The 7,115-nt window shown below is 39.7% G+C and overlaps 2 pseudogenes; both read left to right on the top strand.

Moving 5' to 3' along the window:
* The window catches only part of LOC102818050, a 17,378-nt pseudogene extending 13,692 nt beyond the window's left edge, over positions 1-3,686 (top strand).
* An 18-nt stretch (positions 3,687-3,704) lies between these two features.
* Positions 3,705-5,297, top strand: LOC102817682 (annotated as a pseudogene).
* Positions 5,298-7,115: the final 1,818 nt, after the last annotated feature.

Raw genomic sequence — 7,115 nt, 5'->3', positions numbered from 1 at the left:
CATCTTTCTCCCGCGGAGCAGCTGGTAGTTTCAAACCGCTGACCTTAAGGTTTGCAGCCCGATTCGTAACCACTACGCTACCAGAATCCTTTAATTTTGTAAGTTGAGGCTTGAGTTTCTTCCTCAGATCTTTCAGTTTGAGAAATGCTGAGTATATTTTTCCCTTTGATTTTCTAGTCCCAGGTGTTTGCACATTTCTTTATAATATTTTGCCTTGTCTTGTCTAGCTTCCTTTTGGAATTTTCTGTTCAGCTCTTTTCTTCCTTATGTTTTCTATTTTATTTAGCTTGTCTACATTCAGGAGCAAGTATCAGTTTCTACTGACATCCATTTTTTAAAAACAATTGAAATGCTTAATTACATACAGCTCATTACACTTAAAAAAACAAACACAAAAAAGTACAAGTGAGTACAGTATTGTGCACCAACGTCTGTGAGTAGATCAAGATATTATTTCCCAAGGTATTTTATAAAGTTTTTTTACAAGGTCTTCAGGAGGATTTATATCAATTTTAGTACTTTTGCCATGTGTTTAGCCATGCTGTTGTTGTTAAGTGCTGTTGAGTAGGTTCTGACTCATAGCGATCCAGTATAGGGTTTCTGATGAGCAGCTGGTGAGTTTAAACCACCAACCTCGTGGTTCAAACTGATCTTGCAGTTCAGTGCATTATTCTACAGTAACACAGTATTTATTAAATTTCAAATCTTATGCTTCAGCTCATTTTGTACTGACTATCCAGTGAAGGAAGGTTTTTTTTTTTTTTTTTTTAAGAAAAGCTCTTATTGTGAATTGAGTGATAGTTTATAGGGCAGATCATCAACCTTGCACTCAACCAATCATATTTTGTTTCACTGCAATGATTATAATCCGTTCCATGTACCATAAGTTAACAGTATTTACTTCTATTCCCTCTTCTTCTTCTTTTTTTTGTGTGTGATGTACACAAAATACACAGGAAATATGTATTTGTTTAAACAACCAAAGGGCATATTTTGCAGCCAGGATCCTGTTCACTGGCAGGCATCCTTTCTCATTCCATGGGTCTAGAGTCTTAAGATGCTTTCTCTCTATGCCATTGTCTATTCTTCCATCTTTGGTGTCACTGATTCTCTGGTTAGGATCCCACGCTCTACTCATGCTCTTTCCTCTTGATGGTCCTAGGGTCTTCTGTTCCATGAATGAAAGATTAACTACTCCCTACTTTTTGTTTCACATCTTCTATCTTTACAATTGTGACAATTGCAATTAGTCATGATAACAATTGTTGTTGTTTCTGTTGTTAGGAGCCATCTAGTTGGTACCAACTTATAGCAACCTTATGCACAGCAGAATGAAACACTTCCCGATCCTGGTATAACCTCACTTCTGTTGCCACACTTGAGTTCAACAATGCTACCTCTTGGCCAATCCATCTCATTGAGGGTCTTCCTCTTTTTCTCTGACCCTCCAACTTACCAAACATGATATACTTCTCCAGCGATTGGTCCTTCCTAACAATATGTCTGAAGTATGAGAGACAAAGTTTGGTCATCTTGGCCTCCAAGGAACACTCTGGCTGCACTTCTTCCTACACAGATCTGTTGGTTCTTTTGGCAGCCCATGGCACTTTCAATATTCTCCTCCAACACTATAACTCAAAAGCATTAATTCTTCTATGGTTTTCCTTATTCACTGTCCAGCTTTTGCATGAATATGAGGTTACTGAAAATACCATGGCTTGAGTCAGGCGCACCTTAGTCTTCAAGCTGACATCTTTTCTCTTTAACACTTTAAAAAGGTCTTGTACAACAGATTTGCCTAATACAATACGTCATTTGATTTCTTGACTGCTGCTTCCATGAGTGTTGATAGTTGATCCAAGAAAAAGGAAGTCCTTGACAACTTCAATCTTTTCTCCGTTGATAAGAACAGAATGTGGAAATCTTTGTACAATAGCTTTGGTATCTCATGTGAGTAAAGTTTTACTAAAGGTAATACAGAAACAGCTGCAAGCATACATTGATGGAGAACTTCCAGAGGTTCAAGCTGGGTTCAGAAGAGGCCATAGAACATGGGATATCATTGCTGATGTTGGATGGACCTTGGCTGAAAGCAGAGGATATCAGAAAGATGTTTACCTGTGCTTTATTGTCTATGCAAAATCTTTTAATTGTGTGGATCATGACAAGCTCTGGACAAGACTGTGAAGTATGAGTATTCCGGAACACTTAATTTTGTTCATAAGGAATCTATACCTGGACCAAGAAACAGTTGTTCAAACAGAACATGGAAAAACTGAATGGTTTAAAATTAAGAAAGGTGTGCAACAGGGTTGTATTTTTTCACCATACTTATTAAACTTGTATGCTGATCAAATAATATGAGAAGCTGGGTTATATGAAGAAAAATATGGCATCAGGATTGGAGGAAGATTCATTAACAACCTGCCATATGCAGATGATACAACCTAGCTTGCTGAAAGTGAAGAGGACTTAAAATATTTACTGATGAAGATCAAAGAGCACAACCTTCGGTATGGATTGCATCTCAATGTAAAGAAAATGAAAATCCTCTCCAATGGACCAATAAAAAACGTGTGCTAACATCATTTTAAAAACTGAAAAAAAACTATAAGTTCTGGCAACCAGAATGAAGGGGCAAAGAAAGAGATGATGAGAGACCAGGCTACAGAGGGCAGATTTCTTAGCTGTGGAAAGTGTCTTCTGATCCGAATCATGACCCAGTAGCAGAATTAACTGTCCTAACAGTTGAAGCTTTCAGGATGTAGATTCAAGCTTTGAGGGTAAAGAAAACTCTTTCATTATAAACAGCATGTGCATGGAACTTGTCAATATGAATAGTGCAAAAGGAATAGAACCTGACCCTTATACAACATGGATATCAGCACCACCTTGCTCACCAGGTCCCAGCATCTCATGCTCTTCTACATGATGACATGATGTTCTACAACATCTCATCCAGAGAGAAAATGGAGAGTCCAAGCCTTGGATTATGACTATGGGAAATACAAATGCCCTGTGATCCTAAACAATATGGAGAAAACCACCACCTAGTGCAAAGTGTTGATGAAAGGAGTGTCTAATTCCAGGGTGATGCTGGACAAGGAGGAGGTGACAGAAGATGGGGTTGTGACAATCAATTTTTCTGTCAAAGAGGAAAAGGTCCCAATATTTTTCAAAATTGAAAAATTTTCACTAGAAACAAAAAGTTTCAAGCAAACAAGACTGAAGGATTCTGAAAACCAAAATTTTATGATGCTAGAATTTCCAATTGAGGAACAAGACCATATTTTAATATTCTGCTGCCAAATCATGATCCTCTCTGGGATTTGACCAGGTGTGAACTAGTTACTATGAAAGAATCCTTCTCTACTTCCAAATTCCTCATCTGCCAGAATGATCACAGAGAGAGAGCAGCTTCACATTACGTTCACCATTCAAGTGACACACCAGGCCCAGGCATTTCCTGAAACCACAAACCAAAAGGACAAAATGATTGTGGCACACAACAGGCATGGCAATGAGGTCATATACTTGGTGATGGCCATGGTGGAGCAAATGGCAACTACACCTGCCAAGTGGAAACCAGATGGGTATCCAAGGTCAGCAGCATCATGGTCAACAGAACACAGCTGTTTTCTAAGCCAACACTGGAATCTTCCACTACATTTCCACACACTTTTTGAGGATGAAAGTGTAAGCTTATGGTGCACTATCCCAATGGTGGCCCTAGCCAAAAGGAAAGCAAGACTGTGATGCAGACTTGGAATTTCACCAGTGTCACCTCAAAATGGGAAAGTGGGACATACACTAGTATTGCAGGTATTGGCAAAGTGGCCAAGAAGAGTAATGAGATCCAGATTACAGTGTATTAAATGCTTTTCCATCCCAGGGTTTTTCATCACACCAGATCTGAGGTCCTGGTGTGGTGTTGTAAGATAAATATTGGATTGGTAACCACAAGGTTGGCAGTTCAAAACCCCCAGTCATTCCTTGGAAACCCTATACAGGGTCACTATGATCATAACTAACTCAATGGCACTTAACAAAGATCTGAGGTGATAAGATGACAGTCCATACAATCAATTGTCAACCAATAAGTGGAACCTCACCTATTTCTCCTTGTTCTTGTTGTTAAGTGCCATTGAGTCAGTTCTGATTCATAGCAACCCTGTATTGGATTTCCAAGAAGCAGCTGGTGAGTTTGAACTGCTGATCTTGTGGTTCAAACTGACCTTCAGCCCAGTACTTTATCCCACAGTACCACACTAAGTAAAGTTTTAGGGAACTTGAAAAAGAGCTCAAATGATCCTGTAGTATTCGAAGATAACCCAACAAAAGACCCTGGATTTCAGTGTATTACAGGTAATTGCTATTCCCACACCTAAAGGAGTCTGGTTGCCTAGTGGTTATGAGTCGGACTGCTAATCTCACAGTCAGCAGTTCGAAACTATCACCGTTTCTGTGAGACAAAGATGAGGCTTTCTGCTACCATAAAGATTTATAGCCATGGAAACCCTATTCAACGTTTCTTGAGTTGGCACCAACTCCATGGCACATAACCACCACAAAATGATCAGTGAGGTAATGAGGGTCAAGGTAATAGCTCTGGTTGATGAAGCCAAGCTGACTATTCTGTTGAATGAGAAAGTAGAGGCTGGAAGGCCATTGTGCTTCATACTCCCTGAATAAAAGGTCTGGGCCAATCACCTATAGATTTTGTGGAGAAAATGAAGACAAGTCCTTCTATTATACCTCTACAAAGGACACCCAGGCAATTTGGCATACAACACAGGCTAGCAAGGAGCAGGAAGGACAATATTACTGCACAGTTATCAACAGAGACAACATTGCCAGAGCCATATCCTGTTGAGAGTCAGACTTCCATGCCCCTGAGAAGAAAGGACTTATTGCAGTGGTTGTCATCAGAGTGATAATTGCCACCTAGACATTTGAGGCCAGATGCTAGTTTTGGAAGGAAACCAAGGCCAAACAGGTTCCAGTGGAGATGTCCAGGCCAGCAGCACTACTGCTGATCTCCAGCAATGAGAAAACATGATCAGATTCTAATACTGAAGCCAATAGGCATTACAGTTACAATGAAAATGTTGGAAACCATCTAATGAAACCATTAAATTAAAATAAAGAGCCTTTGAAACTGAATGTGAAGTACACAGAAATGGAAGTGTCCCCACTTGAGCCTTACTGAGCTCCTGGAAATGAAGGGCACAGAGGTGGTGCAGGGTGAAATCTGGAAAGCTTCCCAGAGAATGGAAGGCTCCCTTGATGATACTTAGGACAGATTGGCAGATGTGAACACTTGGAGGATGTCCACATGCTGTAAAGACCAGATGACTAATGTATTACAAGAGCTCTGTGCACTTGACTGTGAACCTGCCTTACTTGCCAGTCCTTAAATCAATCCATTCTACTGCATTTATATTGGGTATACAGAGATATGGAGGGGTTGCTTCATCTTCTACAATGGCTACCTGCCCCGACTTCTGGAGGTCAGGAGTGGAAGCAGCAGAAAGAGATTCAGGGCAAACAGGCCATTGGAATATTTTGAAACCTGAATATTTTTTCTTCTATGGAGATAGAGAACTTTTCCAAGTGCCCTCATTCATAGGACCCGGTTTTAGTTCAGTAGTCATTCTCTTCTAGCAAGTGGCCTGGTTTCAGGGCTAATTTTCCTCTTTTCCTTTGGTCTTTTTTACCTTGGTCCATTGGAGGGGCCATGGTGTCAGATCTCCTTGCCCTTTATAAGTGTACAGAGGGGACCAGACAGATTCTCCCTATTCCAGCAAAGCTGACTGGCAGTGATGCCTTTGAAATGTCAACTTGAAGACAAGCTTTTTTCTGGGAAATGCCCAGAATTGAAAATGAAGTTGGACCAAGCACAGATATTCTTAAGCTGCTTTCCTATACTCCATTTCTTTCTGTTCCTCTACCTTGCTGATGTCTGAAAGATGGGAAGATGCTTGCCTACAGAAAAGTCTATTTTTAATGGAAAACTGAAATGTGAAAAGAAAAAAACTATTTTTTTTCTCTTTTTCTATTCTGTAGATTAGATCATACAATATTGAAATTATTCCCTCCTTCAAGGTTTGGAAGAAATGACAGGAGACCTCTCTAGACATGGAGATTGTGGGAAGATCTTTCATTACGTGAAAATTTTTAATTATTAATTGATTTAATTGAGTGATAAAATATTTAACATGCTGCATAGTAATTTTCACTACTCTTCAGTCAGTTTTTTGTACTGTGAAAGCTTGCATGTTGCTGCGATTACCGAAGGTTATATTACCAATATTTTAAATACCAGTAGGATCACCCATGATGAACAGGTTTCAGGACATCTGCCAAACTAAGATAGACTAGGAAGAATGAAATAACAGTGTACTTCTGAAAGAAACTGGCCATTGAAAGTCTTATGTACGTTGTTGTTAAACACTGTCAAGTCAGTTCTTACTAATAGCAACCCTGTATAGGATTTCCAATGAATAGTTGGTGGGTTTGAACTACTTACTTTGTGATTCAAAGTACAGTGTTGATCGTATAGCACCACACCAGAAGTTCTAAAGCAGTGGAATATTGTTTTTAATTCTGGAAAACTGTGTGAGGAAGAATAGAAATCCCAGAATACCTAATCGGCTCATGTGGAACCTGTACATAAATCAAGAGCATTGAAACAGAACAAGGGGACAAAGAATGATTTAAAATCAGGAAAGGTATGCACTGAGGCTGTATCCTTTCATCATACATATTCAGTCTGTATAACGGGCAAATACTCTGAGAAGTTGTGCTATATGAAGGAGAACACAACATCAGGATTGGAAGAAGACTCATTAACAACCTGGGATATGCAGATGACACAGCTTTGCTTGCTGAATGTGAAGAGGACAAAGCACTTATTGATGAAATTCAAAGATAAGAGCCATTGGTATGGATTGTACCTTGTTGTTGTTGTTGTCAGGTGCCATCAAGTTGTAACTGACTCATAGTGATCCCATGCACAACAGAATGAAACAATGTCCAATCCTGGGCCAACCTCACTACCGCTGCCACACTTGAGTCCATCGATGCTGCCACTTGGCCAATCCATCTCATTGGGA

Source organism: Chrysochloris asiatica, unplaced genomic scaffold, assembly GCF_000296735.1.
Source record: "Chrysochloris asiatica unplaced genomic scaffold, ChrAsi1.0 scaffold00138, whole genome shotgun sequence".
Lineage (NCBI taxonomy): Eukaryota > Metazoa > Chordata > Mammalia > Afrosoricida > Chrysochloridae > Chrysochloris > Chrysochloris asiatica.
Note: the sequence above shows the minus strand (reverse complement) of the source record. Positions and strands in the feature narration are given on the sequence as shown.